The sequence below is a fragment of the Zosterops lateralis genome (genome assembly GCF_965231275.1).
Source record: "Zosterops lateralis genome assembly, chromosome: 2".
Taxonomy (NCBI): domain Eukaryota; kingdom Metazoa; phylum Chordata; class Aves; order Passeriformes; family Zosteropidae; genus Zosterops; species Zosterops lateralis.
In genome coordinates this window covers 61,633,865-61,659,119 of record NC_139763.1, presented here as the reverse complement: position 1 = coordinate 61,659,119, position 25,255 = coordinate 61,633,865, and the positions used below count along the sequence as shown (strand labels likewise).

The following is a 25,255-nucleotide window of genomic DNA, read 5'->3' as shown; positions in this document are numbered from 1 at the left end:
TGTCTGCCCACAGAGGAATCACATTGGATCTGCCTTTTAAGTTGTTACAGGATATACAGTTGGGTAAGCATATCTGTAGGGCTGAAATGAGAGAACTGTCTCTCGTTTGTTTTCTCCAGTCAAGCATAAATCTCTAATTTTAAGGGCATTCTACCCTTGGCTTAGATTTGTTTATTTTAGTTTTATGGTCTCCATTTAAAATCCATTTTAATGAGCTGTTTATGCAATGATAGTGGTTTTAATATATGTTTAGGTTTTGTGCAACTCCAAGTCGAGCAATGATGTGTGAAGAGGGCATGAATTAATAATATGGCAAAGGCAACTGGAATACCTCCAACATACCAGCCAAACAAGATTTTGAAGTGGGTGCCTGTCTGCCCCCTTGCTTGCCTCTGCCTCAGACCTGACTTCAGGCTGCTGTTTCTCTCCTCAGGGGTGACTTTTCTTTTCTGGCCTTGTTGTATCCTGAAGCTAGTTAGGACACCCAGCCTGGTACATGAATGGTATTAATGATGGTGTGGGATGATGGTCAGGGAATGGAGGAATGCCAGGAAACCAGCATTTCTTCCCATATGCCATCATTCACTTAACTTGCTCGGAATGAGTGAAGTTGCTACCAATGCTACCATGACTCAGGTCAGCACCTCAAATCACCTCTGTAGTAATCTTTACCCAAGGCCTTAGATGGCCAGCTTGGGAACCTCTGCTAGTGCTCTAAAAGTGTTGCAAGCAAACCCAAATTCCAGAAGCATCTCCAATAGGGAACATGGTGCAAAAATCTTAGCTGGGTAAAGACTTTTCAACTGCTGTGTTTGCCTGTAGGTTTTCTAATCATGGTAGATCTGCGCGGGACAGTTTGGTGACCTGAGCCTTGCCAGAGTGCAGGGTATGACAGGGCCTTTTGGTGCTCTTTATGCGTGCCTACTTCCTGACCACTCATAAGAAGCTTCATAATTTGTCTCCAGACATACCTTGAATATAATAACAAGAATAATTAAAACTCAAATAGCAATTTGGTGCTCTGACCATCTGGGATCCAGCCTAAGAGATGAGACGTAGTACAGACCCTAAAGCTGTTAGTAAGGTAAGCTTTCTTACTCTTTTTTTTTTTTTTTTTTTTTTTGTAATTAATTTAAATGGCTCTTAAATGATTTTTAAATGAGTTCATACTCACAACAGCTTTGAAAATTTGTGTCTTGCCGGTGGGATCTGACTGCTGCTGCTTCTGCTGTGCCTCAGTCTGATTCCCAGCTGGAAAAACTGAACCTCTGTATCAGCTGGGTGCAACCTCCTCACAGTGATAAAGGAAAGCGAATAAATAGTTGGAAGCTTTTCTAAACATCATTTAGGGAATCCCTTTTTTTAATATATGAACCCCAGGGAGAAAGGAAAACAGGGAGGAAGAGGATATTACATTTGTTTTATTAGTGTGTGTGATGGCTCTGTTACTTGCTTGAAAAGAGGATGCTGAGAAGTATTGAGTGCATGAAGTTAAAGCTGGTGGAAGTATTTTATGGAATATCACTTTCTAGCAAGGTTTTCTGTTCTCCTTTTCAGCCTGGAAAGGCTGGATTGGGTTTTATTCTACTAAGGAAACCAGCAACACATGGAGTGTTAAGGGAGGAACTGGAAGGATGGGAGAACCAGAGCAGTTAATTCTGGCCTCACCTTGGGGTTTATGCATCCCAAGTAAAGAGTAAAGAGGAGTCACAACTGCACTGATTATTTTCCAGTGTGAAATAGTGTCTCTGTGGCAGGGTGTGACACTCCAGTGCTGCCATTTCTAGCCTCATTAAGCTTGTTATTATGAGACAGATCTAATGCTATCAGGTGCAGTGGTACACTGATGCAAATAGGCAACTTTCAGGGCCCAAGTTAAGCCAGTATGACAGTGCTCTTGTCACTGTGGCAGCTCATCTGGAATTGGCAGGGCTTATACTGAGGCTGTGTAACAAACACAAGGGGATGGTTGTTGTATCCCCTGCCTCCTTGGCTGGGGCAAGCTTCCTGTGGGTATGGTGGAGTTACACTTCCAAAAGCCTGTACAGGAGGACCGATGAGAATGAATTCCAGCTTGCATCGAAGGGGAGAGGGAATCCTTTCAGATGCCACATGCTGGGTTCGGCAGAGAAAAGGGAAAAGGGGTGGTTGTTTCCTTGAAAAACTTCTTTTAAGTTACAGATGAAGCTGAGACAAAAGAGAAACTCTTTCTCTTACCTCAATGTGGACATAGGTTTTTGGCCTGATGAGTAATCTGATACTGAAAACGCCATTCTTTTCTTTGGTAAAAAGATCTGTCTTTTATGCAGGAGAAGTGGCAGAAAAACATAATGGGCTTTTTTATTTTGCAGCCAACATCACAAAGTAAAAAAATCAGGGTTTTGGTGACCCAGCTCTTAGCAGGATTGCCCCATGCTTTGGTGCAGCAGTGACTGCAGAAGCAGTAATTTTCAGAGATAATGCTGCCATGTGGCCGGCTGAGCCCTGATACTGGCTTCGGTGCTGTCATTTTCAGGGCTGTTGGTCAGACAGCTTATACCTTCTGGTCTCAATATACTTACATCACCAGCAAGGTTTTGGGGCTAAAGAGGCTAAAAGGCACTTTTTTGGGGTTAACCAAAAGGTGCATTTTCTCACAGGGGGTCTTTTTATTTTTTTTTTTTTTTTTTTTTTTTTTTTTTTTTTTTTTTTTTTACTGATTGCTCTGTGCCTGACAGACAATTGCAATCCTGACTGGAAGATATGCATCATGGTGTGCAGCCTGGGGTTAACCTGAGCAATTATGCCAGCCATCTTTCAGACCTGGGTTTTCCAGTCTGATCTTGGCTGTCAGCATTTACAGTCTTTGCTGCTGAGAACTATCATGCCCAAGAACAAGTAATGTCACCAAAAAGGCCCTTCATTAGCTTCCATTTCAGTCCATCTTTAGCAATTGTCTTTTACATTTCCTGTGGATCTTACAGGAGCTGTATGAAGTACCCTGGGAAGCTTTATCAAAAGAGAGATACCAAGGTGCCAGTGGGAATTGTCTCTGAAGATTATGGAATCATCTTCCCAGCCCTTTCCAGCTCATTCCCAGGTTGTGAGCCAGGAAAGTTCCTGCTTAATTCAAACCTATCAGAGTGTGATTCCCAGATATTTTACCTGTGTCCAGGGGATGCCTCATGGTTAAGAGTACAATGGCACAGCTAAGTACAGCTCAGGAGAGTGCAGCGAGTGGGGTGGGGAGGAGACCTGGCAGAACTAGGCAGTTTAATTGTGAGACAATTCTCTTCTCCTTTACCTTGATAACCAAGCACTGCCTTCAGCTTGCATGTGGGGAGCTTCTCTTCAGAACATAGTTTGCATCTTTTCACTACCCCACCAGATCCAGGGCAAATAAATAAATAAATAAATTCATATATATATATATGAAAATTCCCTAGCACATGTAAAAAATCAAAATCACCACTAGAAAAACAGAATCAGTGGTAGGAAGAAGGAAAACTTGGTTGTAAGTGGGCCACATAGAGGAGAGACTGCAAATTTCTTGTTGTGAACAGATTATTTCCACTCCTGGGTGCTATTCACAGTAGAGGAATTCCACTGATTTGGTCCTCAAACAAGCGGACAGAGGAGGATGACATCCTGAAACTGTCTTTCACCACCTTTGAAGGACTGGAACCGTCTCTCCACTCAGAGTTTCAGAATAACATGTTCTGCTGCATGGGACCAACAGGCTTGAAGCCCTTGAAGAAGCAAGAAACAGGGCTGGTTCAGTCCAAACTGTCTTGCAGCTTTATTAGGAGGAGGGCAGCACATCTGTATATTGCTGTCTAGGCATATACAAACAGACTGACAATTTCTGTGTATCCTTCAGAAAATAAAAAGTGACCCTCCACGAGTCTGTCCATGTAAGCACACTTCTGTCTTTGCCCCAGGCTGGAAAAGGCTTTTAGAAAAGTTGGACTGAATGAGGATATCCTTTTGGGAGCAAAAGAAGGGGGAAATTAGCTACCCAAGATTACCAGTGTATTGTAGCAGCTGTGTACAGATGCTGCCCTCCAGCTGGTGGGGTAGGGCAGGATAGAGACAAATGCTGCTGGTGGAGAGCCTGCCTTCCCCTCAGTGCTCCTGTGTGACCATTCATTTCTGTACTCCTGCCCTTGCAGATAATTTCTAACTTTTTTTTTTCCCCATTCTGCCTCACTCTGTTGATTATTTATTCAGAACATGTTTTTCAGCCCCATCAAAACCCTTCAACCTTCATTCCCATCTCTTTGGTCCTGCTTTCCTTAATCCATTCTTGCTCCCCAGCTTTTCCATTTGCTCCTAAAAGCTAAAAGACACCCCCCATCCCCAAATGAAATTAAAAAGTACTACTGAGTTGTGAATGTCATGACTATCTAATAGGGCAATTGTCCTCCCCCTTCTGTCTCTCACAGGCTTTGTTGTTCACTTTCCCTCTTTCAGTTCTGCAGTAGGAATAAATTCCATACAACAGAGAATTATCTTTTGTTTATCCATTTTAATCACAACCTTAATGGTAATTCAAATGGTATAAGGCACAGATTGGACTCTATACCCAAACTGTACAGGACTGAGACCCTATAGTGTGTTACTGGAAAAGTCTGTTTTACTCTTGCAGGTGAAACAACAGATCATGTTAACGGGAAATGAAATGACTAATAACAACTGGCCCGTGCTGTTCCTCTGACAAGCCAGCTTGTTGAGAGTGGTTTGGTGACTGATAAGATAAGGGAGTGGAAAAGAGACGTTGAGAGGCTGTTTCATTGAAACTTAAACAAATCTTATATGCTGTAGATTAGTTGATGTCCTGCCCTAACGCTTCACTTTTGTTATTAACCAGAAAAACAAAATCAAATCTAAGTTCCCAAGGCAAAACAAAACAAAGTGAAAGTTCCCAAGGCACAGTGAACTAAAACAGGCTAAATAAAAATATGCTGAAAGACATGCATAATATATTAACTGTAGTTTGCTTCATTTGTAAAGAGCAAAAGAGAACAAATAACCAGAGTTCTTGCCCCTTACGGGCCTTTGTCAGGGACATACTTCTCTGAGCTGTTCAGTGAAGAAAAAGATTTTTTAAAATATTTTTTCATAAGATTTTCCAAGCTGCCCTGCAAATATATATTAACTATTAACTTGTTCTTGGAGTTTTTTGAAGCAGGACATTTCCAGTTCTCTGACTAACTGGAGTAAATTTATGCCAACAATAATGCAACCAATTCAAACCTGCACACCTTTCTTTATCTAGCAAGTGGGTGCTACTGAGCTGTACAGAATAATTACATGTATGTGAGCTGCCAGGATTAGACTTTTAAACATCATTTCTGTGATATCCTCCTCAAAATTGCAGCTAATAATTTAGAAACCATTTTTTTCTTCCCATCTTAGTCATAAATCCTCTTAAAACGTAATTCTAAGTAATGTAGATTTAAAGACTGTAATTTAAAATCAACGGTTTCTTTTTTGGTTCCTTTTTTAAATTTTTCTTTTTTTCCTAGAGGTGGTGTATTCTGCAAATGCTTTAGAAATGAGAGCCTTATTTCCAGTACAGATACAACCATTCTGGCTCTAGTGCTGTCCTCAGCCTGACTCCTGTCCACATGCTGTCTAGTCCACACCCAGCTGGCTGCTATTCTGTGCCAGAGCTTGCTGACACAGCCATCACTTGGAAACCTGTAGGAAATATCATCAAAATATGTCCTAAACAGAACAGCATGGGGTTTCTGAGGGACTTGATATCTTCTTCTGCACTGAAAGCACTATATATTTATATACTGTGGTGCTGTTGGCAGATGGAAACTAGTGTTTTTAAGAAGTTGATTTAAAAGGTGACAGATTCCAGGCAGACAAAACAAAACAGATTTTCTTGCTATTTTAATTCCTACTGGATATACACCCAGATATCTAAAGAAACAGTGTGCTTTTCAAACCTTTGCCTGAAATGACCTTACAGAAGTCTGGAGAATTGTCTTTGCAAACTTATAGTCAAAGCATGTGTAAGGACTTCTTTTGTGATCCAGTTCTCAAAATGGGCTCAGGCTTTCTTTGTGACCCCCTTTCACCCCATGAAAATCCCTTTCTAATTTTTTAACAGTTTCTGTGTTTGAACACTTAAAAAACTGAATCGGAATATTTCAGTCTAACTGAAGAGCATTTACAAAAGTAGAAACTTGTATTTCAGAGAAGAGCCACACTTGTGTTTGTAGGGTGCAAAATGCCTTATATGCTGCCATACATGCAGACTGTCCCTGGCCTTGAAAATAATTTATGAGATCTTTCATCTCTCACAGATGTCTTTATTTTATGATTTTTTAATATGCATGTGTACCTCCAAACACAGAAGTTCATCTGTGCAAAAGGCTGCTGTTCCTTTGAGAGTATGACTTTAGGGATCAGGCTACTGGAGGCCCTAGCTCCATCTTTTCCAGAGGTGACCTCTGTTTGTACTTAGTTTTTGGTGTAAGAGCTGCCTGTGCATGCAGCTTTTCCATTATTCTATTAGTATTTCCTTTACCAGATCATGACACAGATACTTTAGTAACGGGCATATTGCAAATGCACATACAAGTCACTTGCAGGCACAGGAGGAACCTGTTTTGTTCCAAACAATCTTACTTTATGCACCTATAGTGGTTGGAGTGCAGACACTTTGCAATTTTAGTATTAATTCAAGGACAAGTGCTTGAAGAATTTATTCCAATGCAGAATTCTTCTGCTCTTTGGTGTTCAGTAGTCACGGGCTAGTTCTGCAGAATGTTTCCATGTGCAGGGCTGTAGGGATGTGAAAGGATGCCATTAAGATTCTCCCTTGGTTGACACACCCTGATACATGATTGCTGTTTTTTTGGAGGAATTGTTTATTTTTATTTTGTTCAAATTTTTCTTTGCTAAAAGCCTTCTGCCAGTAATTGCAGGCTCCAAAGTCAATGGTAACATGGCAAAGACACATCCCAAATATAACAGATCGTAATTATACTTTCATTTCTTAAAGTCTCTGTCAGGCTGATTTCTGCTTAAAGAGCAGCTTACCAGACTGGAAGTGAACTGGCTGGTGATGTGGGTAGGAAAACTATGCAGAAAAATAATGACCCTTCACTCTGTCAAGGGCATCTGCCTGCTTGTTACTGCAATGATGTGGTGTCACAAAATCCCTCAGGTGTCCTCACTGATTCCTGCTGATAGAAATCCAGAAATCCTCCACTCTGCTCGAGCAGACCCTTTCTGTATGTTCCTGTGGACATGATGAGACACACGTGTATTCCCTCCAGGCTTAATTATGTGACACATGACTGTGAGTGACAGTGGAAGCCAGCAAGGAGCTCCAGCAAATCTCCATCAGGGCAGTTCTAGCCAGAAGTAGTCTTGTGGAACCCCCACCAGCGCTGCTCATTCCTCTAGTCTGTAGCCCAAAAAAAAGATGTATTTCCATATTGTGGCTTTACTCTGAGTAGTTTAAGACAGCAATTTTCAACCTCAGTTGTGCTGCTAACCTCTCCCAACCACAAAAAGTCACTGTGTGGCCCTAGTCTCATCCTATTACTTAAAATAAATACAAACGTGGCAAGTGAAGTATTTTGTGTCTAGAGTCATGGACTCTGGTTTTAGGGAAGGCAGTTCAGTTCAAAAGACCATTTCTGCTTTGCATAAACCTGTTTGATGCCATCACTGCAAAAATTTTGCTGTGTCAAGGATAAGACTTTTTTACAAGTAACTCTCTGTAACAAACCAGTAACAAAAGAAATCAGAATATGCCTCTTTTGACAGAGGACAAAGTTAAGGAAAAAAAAAAGGAAAAAAAAAAAAGACAGAAGAATAAGTTTGTATAACTCAGTAACTTTTGACATTTTTAATGCCTTCCTTCCATGAAAATGGAAGAAGTGGACAATGTTTCTGATCATTGGAAGGGGCTTGGGGAAAGTCTTGTCCACCTAGGAAATCTATGTTGGCAGAAAAGTGTCCATGGCAGGCATTCAGATGTGTAACTGAATAATTCCTTAAAAGTTAACCAGAATTTCTATTTCATGGGATGATTTCCCAAATCATTGGGAAACTTTGCTCCAGTGCTTTGAGCACTATTCCTCCTTCATTCCTTTTCTTTTCCTCCAGTAACAAGGTGAGAAGAAACTCAAATTTTCCTTTTGATTCTTCCTTATGATCAGCTCTTGATAGGAACTCAACTTGTGCTGCTGTTGCCTCCATAAAGAACCCCCATGGCAATGCGAAGTTCCTTTTTCATTAGCACAGACAGCATTTGCAGGCCTGATAAAAGCATTCTCCTCTGGGCTGTTGGTTTCTTTAGACTTAACTACTGCTACCCATATCTCGAGGAGACTTCATGGTTCTAATACTAAGATGTCACTTTCCTGAGGGAGTTACTCAGAGGTGGTAGACACATCACTATTTTTCCTCCCCTATGTGTGTATGCTGTCTTTCTGGTATCTCTTAGAAGTTCTTCCCTCTTGTTATTAGTGGTCTCATTTCAAGGTATATGGTGGTTGTGGTACTGTGTATTGGAGATGAAACTTTGCCAAGCAATGATTTTTCTTTTTTTTTTTTTTAATTTGCAGGATATCATTGGTTTGGATATCAGATGCAAATATGCAATCTTCACAAAGATTGTATGGATTGCAATCTTTATGTATATATTCTGTGTTGCAGAAATGTCTCTACAGTCAATTGGTTAATACCACTTTTGGCCCATTTTATGGTCTGTTCATGATGGTGCTGTACAGTGTCTAATTATGCTAAACTGATAATAAGAAAATCTGTGTTTGCATGATACAGTTCTCCATTATGTTATAATGGAGAAATTACTACTGTTTATATTCCTGTTAGGATCAGCAGTAATTTAAGCTCAGTTGTAGCTGCTTTGATTTAAGTAGTTATGTGCTCTGAAATATTATGGTGTTCCCTACCTTTCTCCCCTCATATCTTTACAATCTCTCGCGACTGACTAGGTTGCCTTACCTGTGAGCCTGCTGCTGCTCTGGGCTTGGGTGGCTGACTTTAATCTCTCTTTCTGTGCTACTCTAGTCATACTAAAACTCTGTATATTTTGCTCACATTTGGGGGACATATTTGTAGGGTGTTTTGTTCTAGCTCTGTGCTCTGCTGATCCCTGGATACTTTTAGCTTTGGTGGAAAGTCGTAATTGTCCTTCATTCAGCACATGTCAGACCACACCTGAAGTATTCTATCTGATTTTGGGCTCCGCAGTACAAGAAAGGCATAGGTAGACTGAAGGAAGACCCCTGGAGGACCACCAAGATGTACAGTGAGCTTAAGCAGAGGATATATGAGAAGTGGAGAGATCTGGGACTGTTCAGATCAAGGGAAGATCGCTGGGGAATCTTATTGCTGTCTAAGACTACCTAATGGGAGGGGATGCATAAGTCAGACTTTTTTCAAAAGTGCATGATGGTAGGAAAAGAAGCAACAGACACAATTTGGAACATTTGAAATTCTGACTGTATATATTTGGAGGGAAAAAAGTCACCATAGATATGATCAAAGACTGACACAAATTTTCTAGGGAGGCTGTGAAATCTCCAACCTCAAGATGTAAAAGACTTGGCTGGAGAAGACTGAGCAATCTCCTTTAAGCACAAGAGGACCCCCAGTGGTCCCTTCTAATATAAATTATTCTGTGACAGTCTTAACCTCAGAGGGAAAGAGGAGATGGTATGGGCAGCTTTGAAGGTCTGGATGGGAAGCTCTGGGAATCAGTCTCCAGAGAAATTGGATTTGGAGGATACAGAATCACAGAACAGCCCAGATTGGAAGAGACCTCAAAAGATCGTCTGTCCAACATTTTGTGGGAAAAGAATCCTAGATGAGATTATCTAGCACCCTGTCCAATTGCATCTGGAAAACCTCCAGAGACAGAAATTCTACCACATCCCCTGGGAGGTTGTTACAGTTGTTGATTGTTCCCAGAGTAAAAATTTATTTTTTATCTTAAGCTGAAACCTCTCTTGGTACAAATTTTATCTATTGCCCTTTGTCCTTTTCCCTGTGTTTCCTTGTGAAGAGAAAGCCTCCATTCTCTTAGTAGCCGTCCTTTAAGTAGGTTCTGGAATACTGTGATGAGGACCCCTTCTCTTCTCCAGGGTGAAGAGAGGCAATGACTGAATGTAATTCTCATCCGAAGTTTTATAAACAGTTCCACTGAAAGAGAGGAGAGCAAGGCAGCTTACAGGAAGGTGAAGGACAGAGACAGTAACTCTAGCCAGTTCTTCTTCTATTTTTGGAGGACTTGGAGAGGAACTGGGCACAAAATACCACGGCTGACCTGCGGCTTGTCCAGGACTGCTGTGGTTTAATCCCAGCCAGTGATGAAATACTGTGCAGCCACTCACTCCATCCTCCAACACCCCTCCTTGTGGGGAGGAGAATTGGGGAAAAAAGTTCTGGGTTGAGATAAGAACAGTTTTAATAAATGAAGTAGAATAAACTTTAATATTAATGATAACAATAATAATGCTGCTAATGATGATAATGAAATAAATCCTAAAAAAACAAGTGGTGCACAATACAGTTGCTCACCGCCAACTGCCCTGACCATTTCTGAACATGATCTTCTATGATATAGAATATCCCATTGATCAATTTAGATCATCTGTCCCAGCCATACTCCCTCTTAACTCCTTGACTGACAGAGCACGGGAACGTCAATAGTCCTTGACTCAGTGTAAGCACTACTTATCAACAATTAAAACATCAGTGTGTTATCAGCCTTATTCTCATACTACATCCAAAACACAGCCCTGTACTGGCTACTAGGAAGAAAATTAACCCTATCCTAGCTGAAACCAGGATAAGGACACAGCTAATAGAAAAAATGATGTGGAACACTGGCTGACTCCTGTACCCCTACATGGGGGCAGTAAGCAGGGTCCTGAACAAGATGCTCACAGTTAGGCCTGTCTTTCTTTTCTTCCCTTTCTTCCTGCCTCACTGCTTGCCTGCCTGCCTTCAGTCCTTGGTAACACCCAGGCTGCTGGCAGCACAGCAAGTAGGCTGGTGAGTATCCTTGCATTAACCGTTATTAAAGGCTGTTAGCATTGTGTGCTGTGACATCTGCCTGGTATTTATTACCTTTTCTCTGGATTGCATGGTATCATCTTGGATGGATGTGAGCCAGCTTCCACATCCTGCCCTTCCTCTTCCCCTCCCACGAGTTCAAAATCCAGCTGTATTCAGCAGGTATAAAAGTGCTGACCTACAGAGCCCATGACAGCCAGCTGCACTCCCCTATTCCCTTTCTCTCCTGTTTCCATTGCTCATTTTTCAAATGAAGCAGTTCTGCTCTTTCTGGTGCTTAAAATGGGAGCTGTGCTTCTCAGTGCAGAAACTTTCTGCCCTTGCTGTCAGTCACACAAGGAGTTCATGTGCCAGCTGCACCAGGTTAGGAAAAGAATCACTTGTACATGTGCAGGGAGAGCCAGCTAGTTTATAATTCGTTTTTCAAGCTTATAGTATGTTTTGCTCAAGCAAATAATTAATTTAGTTCCCCATTTGAAGTTTGTTATGAAAAGCAGTCTCAGTCTAGTAAGTCTTTATAGGTATAAATTTTTCTGTGGCATCTTCTGATTAGTGAAACAGGTCTTCTGCTGTCTGGTCAGCTTTCTTTCACATCACAGCTGCCTGGGGAAGGACAAACAAAGGCATTAGACCGTCCATGGGAATATTCATCTTCCTTACATAGCAAATGTTCCCCAAATTGCTGTTCATTGATAGCTTCCCTTGGTCCCTGGCCTGAGGAGTCACAGAGGGCTCAGCAGTACTGAGGAATCACCGTCTGAATTGCCCTGTGCAGTAAACATGAGGCTGAGTCTTGCTTTTTGGGTGGTGGTGGAGCTGGAGATGAGGTATGAACTCGCAGACTTTGTGCTCAGATAGTCAGTAGAAGAAAAGATGCCTGTCATGCTCCAAGGGTTCCAAAAGTGGAGCAGCCTCTGTACCTGACATTACAGAAATATGGGTGGGTGAAAAAATACAGAGTGAAATGAAGATGAAATTTGTTTCAGTGAAAAACTGAAGAATAAACAGCACCTGTTTTTTCCATGCTTTTTGACTGTCATACATGAAATGCCCAGGCCCATCAGGATAGTGCTGTTCACTATTTTATAGCATTTGACAAAGCTGAATAGGAAGAAGATGCAACCTAGGAATCTCTGGAAATTGAGGAAGGCATGAGGTTTTTTTCTTTTTCCTCTGAAAAACCTTTTTTCTACAAAAGTAGGACAGACAGGAGACATTCCCTTCATGGTCATGATAACTGGTGAATTAAGATACACTGGGACCATGAGTCTAAACAAAGAGATATGCTATGATGGAGTGTAACCATACTGTGTAAATTAAAAGATGACAGCAAAGAGTTATCTATAAGTAAGCAACTCTGCAATATCTCCATCAATCCAGGGCGTTGAGTATCCCTGCATACTCCAAGCCAAGTGTTGACTAGTTTGGGGGCCGGGAATTGCACTGTTGGAAATGACAGGCTGCCAAGCTGTTCTCACAGATACAGGCAATTTTTGCAGTGAGCTAAGAATTAAACTTTGTGGCCAAGAGTTAAACCTTGTGAACCTGTGTCAAATAACAACTCTTTTGTAGTTCATATGGTATTTATGCATTTGTACTGGTAAGAATAAGTCTTATTTGGAAATAGGTCTCAATTTTGAAATCTTTTAAATTTCCCTCTTTACATACTGTTCTTGCACTATAAGAAGGCATCATCTGCTGCTTTTAAAATGTACTCTCAGCAGCAATTTGAATAACAAATGTTGCAATAAGCTAATAAACATCTTTAGGCCAGTGGGTCATGGCACTGAAACTGCCTGTTCATGAAAGCTCAAAATTCTTCAGCTTTAGAAACCCATGGAAGCACATAAATCACTCAAAATAAACCCACAGTGAAATTACCTCCCTTTCCCCACTGCTGTCCTGCTGTGGGAAAGACCTTTTGCTATCCCTGATTTTCCCCCGGAGTGAAATCACATCCACCATTCAATACAAAATTAATAAAGGTATATAGAGCATGTTGAGCAAACACTGACATATCCCCAATGGTGAATTTACATCCCCCCATTCTGTTTAAAATTAATAAGGGAAGACAAGGCATACAAAACCAACACAGGAGAGTATAAAACTCCTCACACAAAGCCCGCCAAGGCTTGGCACTGAGGGCGGGCTGGAGTGAGCGGCTCTAAGTGTGAGGCAAATCGTGTGGTGGAAATCCTGGTTCCCTTTCTTGGGCAGGTTCAGGAGGGCTGCCTGGCAGCATGCCCAGTGGATTTGTCACTCGGGAATGGGCATTGCCTGAGCTATTTGATGTGTTTGCAACATTTCTGTGACATTCCCTGCTTCCTGCAGGTGATGAGCAGGATAAAAGATGCTGTTTCAATTGGTGTCTTGCTCAGCTGCAAGACTTCCACTTGCCTTCTGCCCTTCCCTCTCCCAAAGGCACACTCTGCTGTCATCAGTGTGCAGTTATGGGTTTGCAAAAATGTTCTGTGATCTGAACAGCCAGCCAAAGCCTTCATGGGCTGTTGTGGTGGACCAGGGACTGCTGGAGCAAGGGATTGAAAATACTGTGAATGTCTGTGGCATTCGCCCCCTTCAGAAAATTGCCTAATTTTACTGTAGAAAATAGGTAAGGATTTAGTCCGAAACACTCCTTAGATAATCTGAGTTAATGAATATTTTCTTCTCAGGTACCTCTTTATGAACTGGGAGGCCTGGCATGGAGGTCAAATGCCAGCAAGATGGGCTCTTGCAGTTATCCTACAAAAATTAAATATAATCACTTATGCTCAAAGCAGTCAATAACTTCTTCTTAACTAGCACCTGTTACATGTGTATCCTTCAGAGCTGTGCCAGCTCCCTCCACAAGTGCCAGCCATTGATCCAGCTGCAGAAACTTCCCACAACTGATTGTGAACAGTTGGAAGCTGTCAGTTTTTGAAATGTTTATGGCCACACATTTCTGAAGAGATGAGCTGTCTTGTGTTGCCTGCTGGCTCCAGGTTAAGCTATTCTTTATCACTCTGATGTTTTGTAGAGACCGCTGATTACTCCCAGGTTTACAGCATCGGCTTCTCCCTCCAGTTCATGTGTATTTTATGAGCCCAGAGATGTTTCAGCAGAAAGTGGAGCTGTGCCAAAAAGAGTTGTTCCTGCTTGTCTTCATGCTTGCCTTTTTCTCTGTACTTGCGGTGTCTGAAGAAGGGGAATGGTATAGCTGTGTCAAGGAAAAGCTGCCCTAACTGCTTTGTAGAGTGATGGCTGGTGTGCATATTTACAACTGTCCAGGAGCAAGGTGTCAACTGCATGTCTAAGGCTCCTCCCCTACCAACTCCTCACGCTACCTCTAAGGGAAATTGCACCAGTCTGTGGTGGTCTCTTGGAGGTCTGCAAATGGTACCAGTTGACACAAAAACAGCATTTGTTTGGGTAGTGCCTTGCAAAGACTCCAGAGATTTTTTCAAGATTGATATCCCATGTGGGATCACACCAGCCATTAGGCATCCCCCTTGTGCCCTGTGGGACAGACCTACAGTGTCCTCCACCTGCCATCACTTTAGTTGTACTTCAGTGGGCACAAGGCCAAGCTGCTCATCTACTAATTTCAGAAGCATATTTTGCAAGCAATGCCTTTTAGCTAACTTAAAGGTGAACTGCTCATTTGGATGGGGAACTGTGTGTTAGATGGGAAGAAGCTGTTGCAAGAAAACATCTTCCTTCCACGAAAATTCCTTTCTGTAGACGAGTCTTTAGTCATCTTTGCAACCTTTGTCATCCTCTCCTCCCTGGGGAGTTTACTCTGTGACCTTTGCTATTCTACCAAGGCACCTCATAAATTATTATTCTTTTAAATGGCACTTAGACTGTCATTGTGACTGCTAGCCTTGAAGATTTGCAGTCTACCCTGTAATTTTGAGGGGGAAAAAATGGTTAAGTGACAGAAGAAATATTGTACTTCACGATAAAACTACTTTTGTGTTTCATTTTCCACTCAAGTCATTCATATCCCTGTCACTAACCTCATTCAGGTCAAGGGCTTGAGGCAGAGAATGGGCATAATATTTTTGGTCAGACTGATGCATCTGAATATTGCAAACATCTGTAATTTTGAAATTGAAATGAACATTGTGTTAAATCCTCAGGCAAATATTATCAAGGCATAATAGATCACTGAAGTTTGCATTTCTTTTGGCAGTTCAGACCAAGGCTCTGTTGACTGGTTATTCTAGACATTAATGAACCTGTTTGCACAAAGGGAGCTGTTCCTTATGGCTGCAAATTAGATCCTGGATTCTGCAAACTTCATAGGAAAATCTGTGGGCCAAGTAGTTGAGATAATAATGAAAAAATTAATCAGCCACACATTAAATGTGAAGCATGGAAGAAAACATCTGCAGCACTCAGTGGATGTCTGGGTAGCATACTTGCAGTGCTGTTTTGCCAGCTTACATCTGGAGTGGTTCATGAGAAGAGAACAGATGCTAGTGTGAAATAGGTCATCACAGCAGCAGGGCATCAGAACAGAGGCATTTCTTTTTTTTTTTTTTTTCTTGCAGTAACAGCTATTTCTTTTTATTCACACCAATTATGAAAATGTTAGCCAAGTACGCAATGTGAATGCATGTATTGTGACAAGCCAATACTCCTAAAGGGTGTCAAGGCAAAAAAATAACCTAACAAGGAGGCCTCAGAGAAGCAGCCCTTTTGCATTGCGTACTGAGTATTCTTTAACAGACATAGTGATTATTTTTGTTAAGATTATGATCTTTTCCCCCCCATGCTTTATTTTTATATTTAGTAGAGATGTTACTAAATGCCTTCTAGGTGGCAAATGCCCAGAAGCGAAGATGCTAATTCAGGCGAGTTTCATCAGTCATTTCAAAAGAGAGGTCACACAGATAAGAGAAAGGAACAGTACACAGTATGTGAAGCAGTGACATTCAATGAGCCCTTGTCACTAGCAGCCATTAGCATGGAGGCCTGCTGTTACGTTTCAGTGCTTTGTGTGCTTTTCTTGACCAGGCAGGGAGCCTTCCGAGCACTGTAGCAGTCAGTAGCATACAAGTTATTGTTTCTTTCTTGAATGCTTTATATTTTTAGTACCATTTCGATTTTTCTGTGTCCCCTTCTGCATCTAAATTTTAAAGAGAATCAAAGAATGCATAATTCATATCTGTCCCAGAGGTAATGGAATGACTCAATGATATCCGTGAAGGAGATGATTTTAAATTTCATGTCTTATGCAAGAGGTCATATTTATACAAAAAGTGCAAAAATTGGTCTCAGGGATACCCACATAATTATCCTTACAATAATGAGTGTGGATTCCAGGGAGGAGTAACACAGGAAGCTTTAGTGTGTGTATTGCCATCCCTTATGTATCATGGTGTCATGGTTGTCATGATTGAAAACTTAGCAACTGATAGATCTGAGGCTATGACTTATATTTTGACTTGGAATACCACTTGCAGGAGGTGTGAAAAGACAGGTTTGCTTTGATTCTGTTGAAGTATTCATACAAGATAGGAAACATTTGTTTGTGCTGATATTCTTTCCTTCATTTAAAGCAAAAACAATTGTTTATTGATGTTGGGCAGAACCCATCAGTAGATGCTTTGTCACATAGACTGTTTCTGCTCTCCTTTCCCAAAAGCTTAGAAGTGCCATGGCTAGAATTAAGTATCTGGTTCTGTGATATGCCATTTGTTTAAAAATGCATTTTAAGGTCTGTATTTCAGACAGTTCAAAGGGAATATAAATTGGTGCAGTATTCTCTCTTTTCTTCTAATCCAGTTCCATATATTCATTGCATTTTTACCCTGAAACATATCTTTAAAAGCAACTTACCACTTTGTATTTTATTTAACTTGGACTTTGCTATATTTATATAATTGTTATGATCTATCTGCTCCTGTAGTGTAAAATGTTTAACATCCTCTAAACCAATTCTACTCTGACTTTCAGCATTTTGTATCCAAGGAGACAGTTGATCCTATTTGCTTTTACTTTGGAAACTTCCTAGTTTTAACTCTTCTTTCCACTTTTTGCAGGATTGGCCATGAGAATTTTTAACATTCCTTTGGAAGTACTGTGATGGGGCCACTGAGAAGTTACTTTCCTGTGTACAGGTCTGTAAGCTGTATTATGTTCTGACTATTTGTCATGGTTTAGGAATGGTATTCTCCAATTAAGGGTTCCCACTGAAACCACTCCAGCCTATATGCTGCTCACTCCCCTCCTCTCTCCTTGCCTTGCTCCCTCCTTCCCTCCCCCTTCCTCTCCCTCATGGTGGACTGGTGAGGAGAATGGGAGTGACAAAATATAAAGATCACAGATTGAGATAAGAACAGTTTACTGGAAACAGCAATGAGATAAGAAACAGTAATGGCAACAATACTAATGACAGAGTGTGTAAGAGAAAGAAATATTCTTGTAGACCCTGTGGAAACCTCTGATAATACATGGCCAGTCCCTCTCCCATGGTACCCCAGTCCAGAGGTGAGCCCTTCCCCTGTCCTTGGAAGGTGACCTGAGGTAGTACAGGATAACTTCTGGGTCCTAGCTGTACCTCATCCTGGCTACTGCAAAAATTAACCCTGCCCTTGCTGGAACCAGGACAGTATTTCAGCATGTAGACCCCTGTGCTGACTTGTTATCTTTTTTATCTTGAATGCCAAATCTAATTTTATGCTGGAGAAAGTGTTGTGAAAAATTATTTTTGTTTCTTGGCAGATGCTTAGGACATAACTCTGTTCTGTTACTGTTGTACAGATGTAGAGTAATCCATTTGTCTTTCCTTCCAAGTGAATGATTGCAGTTTATAGAGTTGTACTGCAGAAAGGAATTGGGCCTGTATGTCATTTTCTTCTCACTGCTATGCCTTTCAGTATGTGTTGGAGCTGCATTACCCTAAAAAGCCCTTGCAATCGATTGCTTCCACCCAGGCTGCTCATATGTGAGCAGCTGACCACATTTACAGCTGTGAATGTTTTCAGAGGAACACTTAGCAGAGGATCAGCAGAATTACTGAGGCTTTTGGGTCAGGAGGAGCTCAGGTTCATGGAAAGTTTACGAAAATGAAGAAAAAGTTTATATTTAGGAGACTGTAAAAAGAGCATAATAATAATGGCTTGACTCCTGTAGTGTCAGCATGGCAAGAAGTGGTGAGAAGCTTGTAGCTAATGCTGCGTCCTTGTCAGCTGAAATGATAGTGTGGCCAGAAATCACTCTGATTTAGAGTGTAGAAGACGCTCCCCTGCATTTAAATATGTTTTTCTATGCAGCTATATAACAGAGAAAAATTTGATTTCTTACTGCTTTCAAAGCTAGTACTGAACAGCATTTTTATAGAAATCTGCTAAGAAAAACCTGTGGGAATCAACTTTTCCAACTGGGTGATCATACCCTGCTATCGGTCACACTTGGGGTCTGTAGGAATTGTATGCCCTAAATAATAATTTTCAAAAATGTTCATTTTGGAATATGCTGTATTTTATTTGCTTGGTTTACCTTGGCATATTTTGGGTGTTACTGCTTTCCTTGTTGACTCTGTAGTCACATACTGTTTTATTTGTCTGTAAGAATTCTGCAGGGAAAGTAGCCTGTAAACCTTAAACAAAATCAGATGGATTTAGGAGATGAGAGGTATCCAAAACAACTTTTAATTCATTCTTGGAAATTATTATGATTTGGTAATACCTTTTAAAGCCAACACAGCTCCAAGACACTTTAGAAACTCTTTGAACCTAGATGTAAACTTCACACAAGGGCACAGCTTCTGTAATGGGTGAAAGCCCTACATCAGACTGGTTAAAATACTGCAGATACAAATCTGATAGTGGTGCCTTGGGCTTATGTTGAGTGAAAGCTCTGTGTTCAAAAATTAGTAGCTTTTCAGTGTAATTGAACAACTGTTGAATGATCTGTATCATCCTAAGGCTTTGACTGCACTGCTTCTTTCCTTAATTATGATATCCCTTCAGGCGAAATTTATGGTTTTCTTAGACAGGGGATGGGAAGAAAGAAGTGCAGAACAGTGGAAGACATTTGGGATAAAGGGAGAAAACTAGTTGCAGTGTTGGCATTTGTGTACTTCACTTTACTAGTAGCAACAGCAGCTTTATAAAATCTTTCTTTCCAGACCCTGTCTATGAGTGTTTGAATCACAGCTCACCTAAGGCTTCCAAGAGTTACTGCTGAAATTGCCAAAGCAAAGTGAGGTTGGGCCTGCGTCTTAATAATGTATTACAAATGCAATCAACAGCTGCTATGTGGAAAAGTTTTAGGCAAGTCATTTGTCTAAAACACATTTTAAAAGTTTCCTTGTTCAGCAATCTAGTTCTTGGAAAATTGTGATATACATACAAATTAGTATTGTACCATTTAAAAAGATGATAAATATTGTATTCATTTGATATATGTACATGTTAGATGTATGTATTTTAAGTGGCATAAAGTAGTTGGGTATGGGTGTACTGTACTTTCATTATAATGCAGAATCAAAGGAAAACCAATTAAATTAAAAGGCAAGACAGTTCTACTGAAAAGGAGATAGAAGGTGTAATTTCCCCTTGGAAAGTATTGCCCCGAGGTATTATCAAAAGGTGTTGCCAGAAATAGATATTTACATGAATAAGAGTGCCATCACAGATATATTTTCACATTATACCTTTATAAAGAAGTTACAGTGGTTGCACAGCAGTGACAGAAGGGTGAACTCACCCATCTTCAGCCTGTGGTCTGGGTGAAGCTTCTTCTGCAACTGTGTAGGTGCCGTTTCTCTTGTACCATTTCTCTGCAGTGTCTGCTATTGACGTTGAATGGAAACAGGATAGTGATCTAGCTAAATAATTAGTTTAACCTGGGGTCAGCTATTTCCATTTATCCCATTTTTCACTGCAAATTTCAAGGGTTTTTTTGTCATTTGCAAGTATCTCCTCCTCTTGTTTTCTTAATCTCTTGTTTATTTCCTGCATATGATCCCTCAACATGTTCTCCAGAGAGGCCTCTTTTTTCCTGAGATCTTTATTACTTGCTCTTGCTCTGTTGGAGTTTTGTTAATTTATTGCTTGAATTTCCAAAGTTTTCTGTTGGGGTCACTAAATACCCTCTTGGGGTGTCCTCAAACCTTTGCCCTTGACAGCCCTGTGGTGAAACTAGTATCTTGGTTTTATAGGGAGCAGAGAAAAATAAAAGTGGTGGAAACAGTTCATGGCCACCAGATGGGATGAGAAGCCTCTGACTCCTGGGGCTGGGGTCCTCTTCCCTGTCCTCCTGTTACAGCCTTCTGGGAACACAGTCGGCATGGGCTTGCTCCTGGGGAAGTTTGGTGGGGGGAGCACTGCTCCATTGTCTTTCTGCTTCTCAAGTGAAGAAATCATGACTGGCAAAATACCAATCTGTCAAAAAAAAAACATAGGAGGGAAAGGGAGAAGGGAGAGGAAGAGTCTAAGGAGGACCCTTTTCCACCCTAGCATGTAATCGTGGCAGCTGTACCTTTGATCTCCATACCAGTGCTGCACATGAACCTGCTGCTGCACTGGATAAAAATGCAGCCATGCCCTAAAGCCATGCTGCCAGAAAGGCCAAACTCTCTGTGCAACCAGGCTTTACTCAGGGAACAGCTGTCCCACCAGAGGCTCCAATGGAGGGTTGCAATGAGAAAGCAGAGGGAGCTGGTGCACAAACCAGGACTGTGGGAGAGCGTGGTTATCTTTGTGCATCTTATGTAAATTACTTGGCTACAAAAAGGAAGGAAGGAAAGAGGATGTTACTGCCTGGAAATATGCCATGTGTGCATTTGATGCATATATTTGAATTATTGAAAAGATGGAAACAAAATAGTTTGGTAGCTGGAGAAAATCTGTAAACTAGATGCTTGAAGGAAATATGGGAAGATAAAATGGGAAGGTGAGGGAAGTGAATCTCACAAAGCCACTGTGGAAGGAGAGTTGTATTTTATTGTGTATTGTGTATTTTATTTACAAAACTGTGATTTTGTAAAGACTCTTGTGTCCAAATCATGAGTCTTATGTGCGAGATGATTATAAACACAATGAGCTGGTGCAAGGACTTGAGCACAGGTATTGTAAGGAATGACTGAGGGAGCTGGGATTGTTTAATCTGAAAAAAAGGAGGCTCAGGGGAGACCTTATCACTCTCTACAACTGTCTGAAAGGAGGTTTGTAGTGAGATGGGAGTTCATCTCTTCTCCCATGTAGCAAGTGGTGAGGTGAGAGGAAACAGCCTCAAGTTGCACCAGGGAAGGTTTAGATTGGATATTAAGGAAAATTTCTTCACAAAAGGATCATCCAGCACTGGAACAGGCTATCCATGGAGATAGTGGAGTCACCATTCCTGGAAGTGTCCAAAAAACATGGGCATGTGCCACTTAGGGAAATGATGGTGAACATGGCCATGCTGGGTTGACAGTTGGATTTGATGATCTTAGAGGTCTTTTCCAACCTTAACAATTCAATGTTTTTATATGCATTTGTTATTTTCATTTTTTGAATGGTAGCTCAGAGTATCTGTTGCCATCCTGCTCTGATATTTTTTTCCCCACAGCAAGACACAGAACAAGTTATTATGAGAAAACCTAGACTGGCAGTTTGCTCACCTGAGTAAGAGCTGTGGCCAGAGGAACTGCAAGAGACTGGAATTCATATGTATGCAGGGAAGGCAAAGCAGAAACCAACTCAGACAGCAGATTGACCTTCCACTGAATTTTATGTTTTGAGTTCTTTTCAAGGTATTTCTGGGAATGGTCACAAGTATCTCCTCTTGCTGGAGGAACAGTCTGGAAATGTCCTTAAATACTTCCGTGTTGTTTAATGATAGCTACTTCACAGAAGAATGGGAAACCACTTGAGAGACTCCTGCAAATGAAGCAAAGTTTTCATAGGCTTATATTGGAAGTAAGGCTCTTTACTTGCCTCACCCCAATGCTATTATCTTCTGCTTCAAAGTGGCACTTTGATGATAATCTTTGCTGATCTTAATTTCTGAGGCATATCATAAAAAGAAGGGAGATCTTTAGTGTCAATGGTCAAGAACACCTTAGGGACACCAAAGATAATTTGGCTCATTTGCCTTCACTACCAGCAAGAGCAGAGTTGTCTAGATGTTTATCTAATCTTCCAGTGAGGAATATTTCAGTGCCACCCCAGGTAGTCTTTCCCAGACCTACACAGCACTTCGGTATTTCTGAAATCCATGTTTTGCTCTACATGCTCCATAGGAAGCCATTTGGTGTCTTATTTATAGTGAAGCTAGAGAACAGTTGAAAATAAATTCCTTTATAGAAATTTTTCAAATATTAGAAGGGAAAATGACTTTACATTGTATCCGATTTAATTCGATCATCTATTTCTCAGAATAAGCATTTGCAGATCTTATAGGTCCCATTTCAAATAGTTTTCCTGTCTTCATCCTTCCATGTGTTGCTAATTTCTTGATACAAGTGCCAGCATTATGAAGCTGAATATAGTCAATATGACTTTCAGATAATACAAATTATGTAAAATAAGCCCAGAATTTAAAAGTTCAATAATTAATTATGGAGCTACACCCTCAGCTAAAATGACCCCAATCCATATTATGCCTCATCTGTGTGTAAGTGGAATCACTGCTAGTGCCTTCTCTCTTCTCCATCAGTTAAACTCTCTCATTGTGATACTGGGTAATGAATGAGGCTTTTGGAGAAGCACTAAGTGTGCAACTGATGGCTCTCAGCATATGGATAATAGCACATCTTGCACCTTTTCATTGCCCACATTCTGCCTGCACAGAGATAGCTGAACAGTAGATGAGGTGAAATGGTGGCTGTAGCACATTTCGGCAACAATAATTGTCCATTAGGTCCTTCTAAAAGAAAGACAGCAAAGAACTGCTAAGTTTTTTGTCCCTACGGCCCTCAGAAGAATCAATCATATATCATGAATAATAACAATAATACAAGAGGAACGATGGCTGTTCAACTGAACACCATTAGTATTGACATCTTGCAGGAAGAGTAATCTTCTTGACCAAAGCAGGTGTCACCATGAGATAAAAGTCATAAGCTACAGCTCCAGTGAGAGTCTGTTGCCATATACAGAGAGATATGAATTGATTTTGTTTCTGAAAGGCAGTTAAAACATCTTCTCCAGCTGAGAGAAGAAACCCGCTGTCACCACTATTGTTCAAGTCCCCAGAAACAGCAGTGAAACTTGAAGAGATAGTACTTAAAAAACAAGGACTGTTCACATGGCCAAAATGAACACTTAAAAACCAAACCTTTATTTTTTCCACCACAGCACAGAACAGTGTTGGCAGGGGTATGTCCTTTTCTCCTGCTTTTCAGCTAAAGTATGAAAAAAAGGCTACCTGTTTAAATAGTAAACATTAAAGGATTTTTTGGAATTAGTTTACATGAGAGCAGATCATAGAATCTTAGAATCATTTAGGTTGAAAAAGACCTTTAAGATCTTGAAGTCCAGTCCAACCCTTGCCCCAGTACTGCTGAGTCCACCACTAAACTATGTTCTGAAGTGCCACATCTACACGTCTTTTAAGTACTCCAGGGATGGTGACTCTCTCTGAGCTTCCTCCAGGCTAAACAATCCCAGCTCCCTCAGCCACTCCTCATAACATTTGTGCTCTGGAACCTTCACCATCTTCCTTGCTCTTCTCTGGACATGCCCCAGCACCTGAGGAGTCCAGAAATGAACACAGCAGTTGAGGTATGGCCTCAACAGGGGGTTGGTCACTACCCTAATCTTACTGGCCACCTAATTTCTGCATGATGAGAAGTTTGGTCATGCAATTAATATATTCACAATGCTATTAGCATTAGAAACTATTTGTGATAAGTATTCAGTTCTTTTTGTCAACCTTGTAAAAACTCTTTGACACCAGCTTAATTTAGGACCAAGCTTTATTCATCTTCAGAACTCAAAGCTGAGCAAAGTCAAATCAATATCTTAAGTAATAGTAAGGCAAAGTCTTGATTTTGTTAAAGTTCTAGCCTTCTTTCTAGGATGAGATATAGCACATGCAGCTCTACTGGGATTGAGAGTCCCAAAATGCACTGCTTGAGAATGACTTGGGTTTCTGGGCTCAATTACCACTTCAGAAAAGGGAAAATACAGAGATAGTGACTACTAGATGCCACAAGTTAAAAGAAAAACAAACCCTAACTAGAATCAAAAAGCAAAACTTAAAAACCATGTCAACTTTAATATGGTTGGTTGACTATATGGAAGAAACAGCCTAAAAATGGCTGTAGGCAACCATTCAGGAAAGAATGTGCTCCTATTTAATGCCATTGATCCCACATTCAGAAGAAAACCCAAAAGACCACTGAATATTGAGTTCAAGAAGTGTTATGAAAATCTAAGGAATCTTGACCAACTTTGCTCAAACAGCAAAAACGAAAGTAGAAAGATGAAAGAATATCTTGGGTCAAGCTACTCTTTAACTTCGAGTCTTCAGAACACTATTAAAAATTAATCAAGGAAAAGGTAATACATACTACTGCTCAAAATATCCTAGAACTGAAAAAAAAAATGTTCTTCATCTAAGTAGCCACAGGTTTTTTCCTAGAACTATCCTAGAAAATTAGGTAGTAGCTTGAGGGTCCTGCAGCTGTATCAGTTGTACTGACACTTCCCATTAGAGCTGTGGCTGACCCATTTCTGAAGGCCTCCACCAATGGAGTTTCTCTGAGCAATTCATTCCAGTGCCCAGTTTTCCTTACAATTAGAAAAATGTTTTTTAAAAATTTTCTCAACCTGAGTTACCTCTCTCCTACCTGCAATGAAGAGAAATAGATTATTCCCTTTGTTCTTGCAACCATGTTGGAAATTTTCAGTGCATTTTGTCATGTTTCCCCAAGTTTTGTCTTCTTTTATCAACAAATTATTCCTTCAATTTTTTGTCATGTTTTTAAGAGTACTCATTGTCAGTCAGTGACATCCTCCTTAAAATGTGGCATCAAACACTTCACCTAAGGTTATGGTTGAACTCTTTCCCAAACAAAGTAATAAAGGAGAATTCCCTCTTGTGTCTTATAGATAACATTCTCCTTTATATTTCCAGTCTGATATTCATATATATGTGACAGTGACTGTTGATGCTTGTGATCTACTGGCTAACCTCAGGTCTTGCATAGCAAGACAAGCCTATTTGGTTATTTCTCACTGAGTGTTTGCTGAGTTAACTGTTTCTGACCTCACCTCTC

General features: G+C 40.7%; 1 protein-coding gene across 5 annotated transcripts in view; it reads left to right on the top strand.

Annotated features, from left to right (window-relative positions):
• Positions 1–25,255, top strand: part of ENOX1 (ecto-NOX disulfide-thiol exchanger 1) — a 370,196-nt gene that overhangs the window by 110,455 nt on the left and 234,486 nt on the right. For all 5 annotated transcript variants that reach the window (XM_083854594.1, XM_083854596.1, XM_083854591.1 and 2 more), the window contains exon 3: positions 17,085–17,162. The gene's annotated coding sequence lies outside the window, so the exon portion shown is untranslated. The remainder of the gene's footprint in view (positions 1–17,084; positions 17,163–25,255) is intronic.